The sequence below is a fragment of the Dermacentor variabilis genome, chromosome 8 (assembly GCF_050947875.1).
Source record: "Dermacentor variabilis isolate Ectoservices chromosome 8, ASM5094787v1, whole genome shotgun sequence".
NCBI classification, from domain to species: domain Eukaryota; kingdom Metazoa; phylum Arthropoda; class Arachnida; order Ixodida; family Ixodidae; genus Dermacentor; species Dermacentor variabilis.
Window position 1 is genome coordinate 65,200,977 of NC_134575.1, and position 12,397 is coordinate 65,213,373.

The window sequence follows — 12,397 nt, forward strand, 5'->3', positions numbered from 1 at the left end:
CTAACTTGAGTTTGATCATTGTCACTGGGGCATCGCTGATTCAATATATTTATTCGCAGATATTGCGATATTGTACTAGATCTTCTCACATGATAAATAGACAAAACTAACAAACAATAAGTTTGGCGCTTGGCATCGGTGTTGCTGCCAAAAATACTGCCGTTCGTACAAATACAACGCGAGGCAAACGGACAAGAAGGCTGCGGGTTCGTATGAAACATATATTGGCAATGAAGGTGCGTTTCAAAATGTGACACTCATTTCATGTCACTGCTTTACGGACAAAGGCTTTTGCAATAAAATATCGCCCCTAGAAAATGGCAATATCTAAAGCTGCGGCCGTGCAATGCTAATAGGACAATTACATTGGAAATTACACACTATGCTCGCAGACAAGTTTCTGCGGCGATGAAGAGAAACCTACGGGGGAGAGAGGAGCAGAAGCAAAAGCGCACCTTAAAAAAGCAAACTAACGCAAAATACTCCAGTCAGGGTTACATATGACATATTTTCCCCTTCTCTCTTCGGTTTAGGAGAGCAGAAAGTTGCTCTAGTTGGTTAAAATGCATACTGAAAAAGTTTGCGTGGAGATCTGAGGACCAGCAGAGAAAAAAACAAGGACGAGTGCTAACTCACAATTGAAGTTTATTCCATGCACATGCACGGGGGGAATAAATAGGAAAACCGAAACAAAACAAAACAAGCCTATCATGTTGAACATCACGAGTTACCCCATGTACCCGACTGAGTTGGCCAAGTTGGTTCAAGAGTTGGTTCAAGATGATCGCCTCGTTTTGTTCTCTTTCGGTTTTCCTATTTATTCCCCCCGTGCATGTGTCTGGAATAAACTTCAATTGTGAATTAGTGCTCGTGGTTGTTTTTCTCTCGGCTTGTCCTCGTGTCTGCGCGCAATATTTTTCACTATGTCTCTCTTCAGCGTTTAGGGAAATTCAAAACCGTCGGACGGTGCAAGCTACGCTAATTCCACCGGTATCGGTTCGAAGAGACCGAAAGTATGGTCAAACGCAGCCGGGCTACTTGACACAGTAAGACATGCACAGAAGCACCGCCACAATAAGTTGTCCGCAAGTAAAGGAGTGTGACCTCTCCCAAAAGTGAGGAGTACCGGGTTGTCAATTTTATTCCCAGTAGGGCCAAAGACGTTTTGCGACTGGTGCTATTTTCAATTAAGCAATACATGTCTTCATTTAAACAATTACACCTGTGGAATAGTCTCCTCGCGCAGGGATACAGTGCTCCCTGTGTTTCTGCAAGTGTGCAAATATTTATTTGTACAAGTAATAATTCCCATCCGAGTCGAGCGCCTCTGGCGATTGGTGCTTGATTTTGGCAGTCGTGCTTTGAAACGACTAAGCACATAACACATGGGTTCGATTTGTACGTCCCTTCAGTTGATCTACTCCATCTTCTAACTCCTCTTCCTCAACTCCTAAGCCGTACTGTCCAACTCGCTCATGTCCAAAACCAGCGACCCGCCAGGAGAAGAAAAGTTCGCCACACAGACAAAACAGCGATCTTCGCGCCATGCTTTTAATTTTGATAGGAGAGTGAAATATCTCGAGTTTGGGTTGTGCGTGGAAAAGAAACGATGCCGTTTACGGCAAGAAGCTCATCTGTGTGGAATACTCGCACTGTCCTTGTACAGCATCTAGGTTCTTGTGCCTCACAGCTTGCGCTTGTTACCGACAAACGATTCCTTCGAGACTCACTAATACTTGGCTTTGAAGCTCGCTGTTGCGGGCTCGGCTATTTCGGATGAATTCCACTAACCCCATGCTGAGAATATTGAAAAAGATGATGAAGGAGCTTTCGCGATATTTAGAAATGCCCAGGTTCTATTTTCTGTTCTCTTTTATCCAGGGGGGGGGGGGGGTGTCTTGCTAAAATTGGCTGTTTTCGCTGCGATCACGCTTGCACCGTCTAAGTGTAGTACCCGCACACCGGAGGTTTCGTCCTCTGTGATGATTCACGAAGTCAAAGGTAGGTCATTGACTAGATTTAGGTCTCGCTGATGTCACTCAAAGCTCAAGGTTAAATATTAAAGTTTACCGTTCCAGCAGAATTGCGGAAATCAAGTAAGAAACGCATCTGTGGCTCGACTTGTGTAGGAAAGATTGCCGAGACCTAGGAAATACCTGCAAAGCGGCAGGAATACAGGAAGGGCTATTTTGCAGCGCAAGCTGACTAGTTTGAAGGTGACAGTGTCAGAATGTTCATAAATTAATTACATTCTTCAAGACAAGAGCTAATCAAGAAACGTTATGACACTGCTTAGTAGTGGCTGTTTGGCCAGGCCCCGTACACTGGGGTCAGTTTCGTGTCTTTGCCAGTGGTGGCGCCGCATTCGCAAATTGCGTTCTGCGCAGACCATGAAGAGCGCTGCTTCCTTTGGATAATGTACGCCTCTGCCTACTCCGATCCTCACCCTTTCTCTTGCTGCAGCTTTAATCAAATATGGAATTATAAAAACCCGCTACGACAATTTTATAACGTTGTGAATATTCGCCTTGCAGAGCGGCGGCCGGGAGCAGACACAAGCTTAGCCCATAGTCGAGCCTGTTTTTACTGTGCTCTACCCACGTGGGAATTTATACCCTCCCCCCTTTTAAAGCGAAGCTTTCTTTGCTTCTTTCTTCAACTTTTCTCCTCCTCTTTATTCTCCTCTTACTCCCACTGTACTGCTGCTGTCATCATCGTCGTCACCATTTTGCTGAATATGAGATCTTACCAAATAGGTCTTGATGTATTCATTGGTCATACTGAAGGTAATGTTGTCACATACAGAAGGCGACTTGCTGCGGAAATCGGTTTAGCCGAAGCTTTCATGGATACGATTGAAGGATGATGTTCCTGCTTAGTGAATGTTTGCAATTAAAGGACACACGACCGAGTTGGACAATTTCGCTGCGAACCACGTCACCCAACTCGCCCAACATAGCCTCGTCGCGATCGATGATTCATATACCACGTATGACGAATATGGCGACCACTATGTCATAGAGATGACTTTATTACGACGACGCAGCGGCAACGATGAAATGGCGACGACGCCATGGCCACAATGTCATGACAGCCCTACAGTCACTGCGGCAAAGCGAAGAGGATGGCAGGGTTTGGGTACGGGCTAGTTGGTATTCCACTGCAAACACCACTTACAGCTCGTACTTACAGCTAGGGATTCAGATATCCTGTTCAACATTTTCTGTGTACATTCCTATTTTGAATAAACTTCAACTTCAACTTCAACATAGACAGCGGGACCGAAAGAATGACGAAAACGAAGGTAGTGGAAGACTATGGAACGGCCACAACGGCACTAAGACGAATGCATAATGGCGATGCAAATATGACAGTGACCTAATGCCGGAATGGCGACGACGATATGGCAGTGATGGTCATACAACCATGGAATGACAACGCTGGAGTGACAACAAAGATTTGACAAAGGCAGTGTGACGATAATGTGATGCGGTTGCTAGAATGATACCGACGGTATGATGAGGATGAGGATGATGTGACGAGAGGAATTTGGGAGCGGCAATGACGACACCAGTATGACGACAATGTGGGACGATGCTAAAATGATTAGAATGGTATGACGACAGTGATACGACGACGGCTTGAGGACAACGTGATATGGTTGCTTGAACGATACCAATGGTATGACGGCAGGATGACGAGGACGGTGTGACAAAGGGAATTACGGAGCTAGAATGACAACGACGACATGACAGCAATATCATGACGATGCTAAAATGGCTAACATGGTAGGACGAATTGTCACGCCGACATCATCACCTTGCAAAGGGGGCGCAAAAGTGCTTTGGAAAAATGCAGACCAAGACAGCAAAGACGCTCATTTGAAACTGAGTTTATTTTCAGAAGCATACCACCAGAAGCGTTGTCAGCGCAGGCGCAACAACGCTCATTTTGGTGTGTTTCTCAGTTGAAAGTGCGCGTCTTTCCTGTCTCGGTCTCCCTTCTTCGGCAACTCTTCTGCGCTCCCCTTTGCAAGATATAATGTCAAAACAAATAGTCCAAGTGCTTATCATTCTAAGGACGTTATCACGATGACGTTGAAATGAATACTATGAACGATTATGCCTTGACGTCACTACGACAAAATGGCAGCGGAACTACCACGATGCCATGATGATAACTTCATGACGACGGTAATGAGAACGATGGCGTGACCATGGTGGAATAGCGATGAAGTTTGACGTATTTGACCTGCGGAAAACTGCAAGGTGGAGAGAAGTAATTAATAAAGTTAGAATCAGAAATCCACCCGTTCGTAGCAATTGCTACTAAGGAAACCCATACGGGTTCCTCGCAAGGAAAGCCTCAGAGTTGAAGAAAAATTCCCGGACCTGGACGAATTTTTCTTCAACTCCGAGGCTTTTCTTTCGAGGAACCCGTATGGGTTTCCTTTGTAGCAATTACTACGAACAGGTGGATGTCTCATTTTCACTTTATTAATGGCGATGATGTGATGACGACAGCATGAAGACCATTGGATCGCGACCCTGTATTGATGACGGTGGAGTGATAAAAATGTAATGCTGATATCGGCTGATTGCAAGGGAATTACTAGGATAGAATGAAGACTACGGTGTGAGGAAGGAAAGTGACCGAGCTAGAATGACGACGGTGGCATTACTACAATAGGATGACGATGCTAAAAAGATCCCAATGGTAAAGGTTTACAAGAAAGCTTCACTTTAACAGTCTTCCCAACTCGGTGATCGCAACGCAAGACCGCACGCAATCGCCCAGTCAGACAATGACCAAATCCGCAAAAAGCGCTGACGTCAGAGAGAAAACAAACAGATGCTATCTCAGTGATATAATGTAGTGCAATAATTCTTTCCTGCTACTGCCAGGCGCTGATTAATTTCGGCTCTTGTTTCCAGTCGCCGACGACATGAGAGATAGTGCATAACCTTCGTAGAGGATTACGTGCTCCAAGTGCGGCATAAACAAAATGACAGTTATTTCTGTGTTTTCTACATTCGACAAAGACATGTACCAGCGTGTATGACAAATGAAAGGAGGTCCAAAGACAAAAGGATGATAGAATCAATTTTAGAGAATTTACTATGTCATAGTAGGTATAAACTATCAAGGCAAACGTGCTAATCGGAATTTATAAGCCTGGAAGTGCGTGCAAATTGTTGCAAAAAAACAGCACGCTTGCACGACTGTGGCCGCACTGTGTTCGACACGTAAGTCCAGAAATATTGCTAAGAGACTCAGGCAGCGAGACTAAGTGACATCCAACCCTCTTGAGCACGCCAATATCTAGGAAGGGAGAGCGCAGGAGATCGAAGAAAGCGCAGAAGCCCCAAAAAGTCTATACGATAGAATTCCTGTATAAGGGATGTTTCAGCTAGCTCGTACCAAGTCTTAAGATATCCAGATGTGGGTTACGATAATGCATCCAACTTAGGGTTGTTCACTGTCTTCTTGGTTATTTTCAGTATGGCTTCGGTAACAAACGGTGATTAACTGACTACCAATAAAAACATTGCTTTAAACTTGAACTCTTCAATTGAGAATTTCTAACACCTTTCCATTATATTAGTCAAGTTATGCAGTTGCAAATCAAACGCGCGGGATTTGAAAAACTGCTAAACCGCTAGCGCTCAGTGATATCAATGCCCCGAAACGTGTTACTGCTGAACACTTGTCCCTCAGAGAAACTGCGACTGCATGTCATGGCCGTGCCAAACTCAATTTCTTACCTTCGTTTTCCTCTGTACACAAGTTATTCAAAAATACTGCTGATTTAAAGCGACAATCCAATTTCCCGTCATGCATTTATCAACAGCAACGTTTCTATTACAACGCACCCATGTTATAATGTGAGTTTTATATTCTAGCTGATATTTCCGCCAAATGTGTGCTCAGTTTGAGCATTCCAAGTGTGCAAGATGAGCCCGCGAGTTTAAGCACATGCGCATTTGTTTTGTTCTAGCTCATCAGTTTTTGGCGTTGCATGTGAAACCGCTAAATTTTTAAAGATGCCATTCTCTACTGAGTTTTCTGGGCAGGTTTAGTTAGTTCTTTTAGAGTGCTCCCGTAAGCATACTCACATGATGTGGTTGTACTTCGCGCAGCAGGAGGGGTAGATGGGGGCACAACTGCAAGAACAATGACGAAAAGTATTAATAGCAACGTCATCTTCGTCATCAGGCATCCTATTCACGGCCGCGAATCTCGGGCAGCTCGGCTCGTGATCCACGAGCATATGGACGACCTAAGTCATCAGTCGGGCTGGACGCCACAGCCATCACTCCACCCATCTTTCTAATTATACGCCAACGGAAGTACGTCATGCCACGTCGGCTACCGTCACGTCGTCCTGCACGTTCTTGGTACGCGTACGTTGTTTACCCATTTCCCGGAGACCGCTCTTTCCTTGCTATCAAATCGTAAGCTCATGGCTCGGCGTAAGACCTACACCTCCAGGAAAAGTTTTCAGGCCTACGTGCAGGCCTGGGTGACGTCAGCAACGTCAGGTGACATTGCTGGCAACGGCTGCCGCCACTGCGGCCGCGTTGGATTCGCTGGCCCCGCCACAGCTGGCCCATGCAATCGTTGTTGAAGACATGTCCGTCTTCATTTTTGCGGCGTTGTTTTTAATGTTTAGCCGAAACGGACGGCGCTGAAATACCAAATAAGTTCGGCGTGTCGCTTTGTTCCAGCAATTACGACGGAAGACGAAAGGTGCAAGTGTGTTCTTTTTCAAAGGAACGAAACATCAAGTGCACGTTCGGTACAAGCTGTTCCAATTATGGAATTTGTGCAGGCTGCGTGCATGAAAGTATGGCACTTTCGATTTCTGTTTATATTTGTATATGCTTTACCGCCCATATGTGCACTGATTTCACATTTTAAAAGCAAGCTTAGAAACACGTGGCCTAAGGCGTTTTCTCAAGTCGCGCGTTTGCTTGGGAAGGTGTCGCAAGTAATCGGTGGGCCCATGTTTCTGATTATGCTTAGCATGCCACTCAGGTGCATATTTCACGTACACGCAGGTGTTTGCAGACTATTCTCACTCAAACTATCTGGAACGAACACCTTTGATAGAACTAATAACGGCCAAGGTGCTTCAAGGGTAATTGGCAGCTTCACTCCTGTGCCTCGTTTCCGTACCGACAATATTTTCTAAGCAAAAAGATAAAGTTAATTACAACCCGCATTTGGTGGTCATTGCATGCAGATTGTGCACTACATAAGGGCATGGACACAGTTTTTAAGAACTGCACTCAACTTATGTCATGAGTACAGATTGGGGAACACATTCTTGTGTCGGCAACGGTCACAGGTTTGTCAATTCTTAAAGGATAATGTTCTTGCATTACATCCGCACAAAGGAAGAGATTGCTCAGGAAAGACGGGTTTATGCACTTGCTGACAAATACTTTTCGCATATATGCGGGCACTGCTGCTTCTACAATTCTTCACTCTGAGATGCGCTCTAATGTATGGAAGTATCGTTTTCTACAAATCCTAACACTGAATTATTTACCATACATGTGCATATTGTTTCACCTTTACGACTTTTTTTTATTCTCTTTGGATGTTGCTTGTGTCTATTCTGTAATGATGGGATGAGTAATTACATTTCAGTGTGCTGCCTTTCTTTATGTTTTGAGGGTTTCATGCATCGCAAGTTTGTGTATGCAGTAAATGTTTTTTTTTCCGTCGTACATCTTGCCTACTTCATAAATATATTGATATTGAAAATTTTACAACGCAGTTCAAAAATATATCCAAATCTGGACAAATAAAAATGCCTACCAAAAATAGGGACAACATCTAGTAGAACGATGAATGATGTTGTAATTCTACTAACAACTTCTTGCTTCAAGAAACGCCAATATAAGCTCAAAATACTGCAATTTCTATTTTTGTCATAGCGTGCCCACTATCTGCTGTCCATTACTGCACATTACGAACCACGAAATCTGGCTTGTTATTTTTTCTTCGCTCTCGGGCTAGCGCGAGCTGCGCTGCCGGCGACGCAGTCGGAAACAAGCGTCCACTGAATAGCGACGTGGCCGAAGTTATCTCACGTGACACGAACGCCTGAAGCGTGTCTAGAAGGTGCTGGAAAGCCGCGCCTGCATGCATCGGAACTTTCTCGAATACTTTCGTCGATTCTGTGAGTTCTCTACTTGGTCGCCGAACCTTTTTGTAATAAGGCTCTATTCGAGACGCGAATAATGGCGTACAATGCCGCCCACGGTTTCTTTAAAGAAGCCCTGAGCCAACCCTCGGGATTAGCGAAAAAACGCAGTCCGCGGATAGAATACGCTGCTGTGAACAACTTCGCCAAATTTTGCAGTCACGCGCGGCTCGTGGTGCTCGCAAGCGGAGCGTGAAGTCACCTTTCTTTTAGGACGCTCACCTTTTAAGGGAAGCCTGCTCCTTTTCTTGCTTTGCGACGGTTTTCGTAATATTTCGTAATAATAGCGGATTCCTATGCGCGGATGGTATTTCCCTATACCTGACATCAATCAAAAAAAGGGTGTACGGGTCAGTTCACTTCGTCCTACTGTTACAGTGTGTAGTTATTGACGCAGTTTATGAACAGGCTCTAGTAAGCGAAAATCTGCTTTCAAATTTCGATAAGAATTGCGGGCTTCCAGGAGAAGCTGGCTATTGCCTCCTCAGGCTCAGCCTCAGGCTCATCCCCTGCGTAGGGCTTAAACTTTGGCAACCCTGCTTATTGGTGTAGCAGCCCTCGCGTCTCCCTAGGTGCGACTACAGTCGGGTACAACCTAAATAGACTGGAGATGCCCCACTCAGATGACCGAAACGCGGCAGCCGATTGCCTCCCCGACTAAAGAAATAGTCACACTGAGGCGACTCGGCCCAGTTCAAAGCACGGGCTGCCATGTTCTCCGTCGGCGGGGTCACCGGTCATCCGGCTCTTGACGTCAGTCTAGAGTGCGCACCCATTGGTGGAAGCTTGTGTGCATCCGCCTTTGAGAAGGAAATGTCGCTGCCGTCTAAGTTTGTACCGGTCTATAGTTTTGAACACTCAACTAGCATCGAAGAACGCGAAACTTAAGCTCAGACCACGCGCACCTTTGCCAACGCCCGCTCACTCCTGGCCCCTCCTGGTGAGACGAGTCGACAGACTTTGCTATGTATTGCGCTATTCATTGAGCTTGTAAATGCCCAAGTTGGATGTGGCTAGTATCGGCCCGTCAAGCTGTTGCAAGGACAAAGCCGGCTCGCACCACGCAACGCGGCCACACTGGAAAATGTGAGCACCGGCCCGTACTCAAGCCCTTTCGTGCACCAAGCAAACGCTGCGAATACGCTGCATGTAGCTGTAGCAGTAGGCTACGCCTACATACATACATACATACATACATACATACATACATACATACATACATACATACATACATACATACATACATACATACATACATACATACATACATACATACATACATACATACATACATACATACATACATACATACATACATACATACATACATACACACCCGCCGTGGTTGCTCAGTGGCTATGGTGTTGGGCTGCTGAGCACGAGGTCGCGGGATCGAATCCCGGCCACGGCGGCCGCATTTCGATGGGGGCGAAATGCGAAAACACCCGTGTGCTTAGATTTAGGTGCACGTTAAAGAACCCCAGGTGGTCAAAATTTCCGGAGTCCTCCACTACGGCGTGCCTCATAATCAGAAAGTGGTTTTGGCACGTAAAACCCCAAATATTATTATTATTATTATACATACATACATACATAGATACATACATACATACATACATACATACATACATACATACATTCTATATTACGTTCGCTGTGTAGATTTCGTTAGTTCTATTACAGTGCTCGAAGGTGTGCTCACCTGGTGGTGGTGGAGGTGGTGGAGGTGGAGGTACAGGAGGGGGACCAACTGAAAGAAGAATGACGAGAAGTGTCCATAGCAACGTTATCATCATCACAATGTGTCATATTCCCCGAATGTCAGGCAACTCGGCTCGCGATCCACGAGCAAAGGACGAGCTTCGTCAGTTTCGAGGGACGAAATAAGTACTAGCGTTCTCCGTTAAAGCGTAGCTTTATTTGCCAACGCCCTTGCGCAACTCTTGCTGACTGCTGGTGCCTGCTTCCGCTAAGTACTGCTCCTCGCGCGTTCTCACCGAATAGCTCAAACTCGGATAGACGGATGGACAGATGGATGTTATAAGCGTCCCCTTCGGAACGGGGACGGCGGGTTGCGCCACCAAGCTCTTGTTATTATACTGCCATAACCTACTTAAGTTAAATAAAAAAAGCTCGCGATGAATTTCCATAACCAATTTTTTGACCCCCTGTTGTGAACTTCGTTTTTGTACGTCTCCATTTTTTCTCGTTTCCTGACTTTTCTTCCACCAATCTTCCAATCGCGTCTTACTAGTCTCTATTGCCGACATGTTTACTTTCTCCCTGCTCTCGCTGAACCCAAGCGCTTCAAGGAAACCGGTGGTGCGTAAATCGACCGTTGGGCAGATATCCGCACATTCTAATAAAACATGCTCCATCGTTTCCCTCGCTTTACAACAGCAGGCACATGCTTCTTCTTCCTTCTTATATCTGGCTTTATCGGTGCGTGTTCTAAGGCATCCTGATCTCGCTTCGAAAGGTAATCAGCTTCCCTTTGAGTTCTCACAAATTGTTTGTTTCCCGATTTCGTTTTTCCTCTTAAGTAGTTACTCATGGCAGGTTTTTTCTCCACTGTCGCCACCCATGAGGCTCGACTGCGGGACGGCGGCCCCATCTAGCAGTGATTGCTTTTGAAGAAGAAGAATTTTATTTATTCACTCAAGAAAATAAAATCACAGTAACAAGATATACAGAAGGAGGTCCCAAAGCGCAAGGCTGTAGGGGGACCTCCTGTTCTAATTAGAAAGATCAAAACAAGTTAGGTTACAGCAAACGCAGCAAAGTTTTAAAGTTGTCTACAAATAATTACACATGACAGCAAAGGAACCAAAACATATGATAGTACAAAGAATGGCGTTATGAACAAATAAAAGTAACAAAACAATTCAGGTTAATGCAAATATAGCAAAGAGGTAGAATTGTTAACATGTATTAATGCAAGAAAACAAGTAAACTGAAAACATGGCATAACACTGTTGCTCACACTTCTTCTCACGCAGCACTGAAAGGTTGTCGCGGAGAGGGTAGGGGGCCTGCTAATGCAGCTAGTTGGCCGCTAGCTGGGTGAGATGGCAATCGGGCCGCCATGTGGAGCGCAGCGATGGGACGGGATATAGCTTCGGTGGAGATAACCTCACGTTGAGGATGCGCTGCACCGCCTGCCAACGGCGTAAACGGTCGCATCGGCGCCTCCAAGGGGAGGTCGGGTAACCCAAACAAGTGGCGCAGCAAGTGAGCTCGCCTCTTTCAACCTCTATACCGCTGGTTGTGTTCAAAGGCGCATTGCAATCTTCGTCAACACAAACAAAGCGTTCTGTTTCACTTTGCACTCACACTGAATAAGCACGAACACGTGTTTCAGCACTACTTATGCATTTACGTAAAGATGCTAGGTTGCGCTGTATGTAAATTCCAAATAAGTAGGTTGAATCTGCTGGATTTTTGAAACGAAGCATGTGGTGCAAGTCGATACACATGCATCGAACGATGGAACTTGTGCGGGCTGCATGGATGAAGGTGTGGCACTTTCTATTTCTATTTATATTCATGCTTTACTGTCCATATTAGCATTGCTTTCATATTTTAAAAGTAATCATAGAAACAGGTGGCATTGGGGGTTTTCTCAAGTCACGTGCTTGTTCGTGAATGAGTCTCTAGTGAACGGCAGCACATAATTCTTATTACGAATATATTTACACACAAGCACATGTTTCACGCACACGATGGTCTGCAGACCATTTTCACTCGACCTATCTAAGGCGAACACCTTTCCCAAAGCCAAGAACAGCGAAGGTCCTTGACGTGGAATTGACAATGTCCCAGCGGTGCCCTGTTTCTGCACCGGCAACATTTCCTAAGCGCGAAGTTGAAGTTAATTAGAATTGACATTTGATGCTTATTGCATGCAGATTGTACACTATACAAGCCCATGGGTAGTTTTACAGAACTGCACTCAACCCTACCCATAATTTAATCACTCAATTGAGCGCCACGCAGTTATTTACAGAAACATTCTTGTCACTCACAAGGCTTCCATGTTGTTAATTCAGTTTTATATGCTAATGAATATATCCGCCCATAATGTGCGCAAGTTGAGCATTTCAAGTGTGTGGGACGACATCGCGAATTTACGTGCACGCACACTTGCTGCATTCTGGCTCATCCGTTCCTGGCGTTGTACCT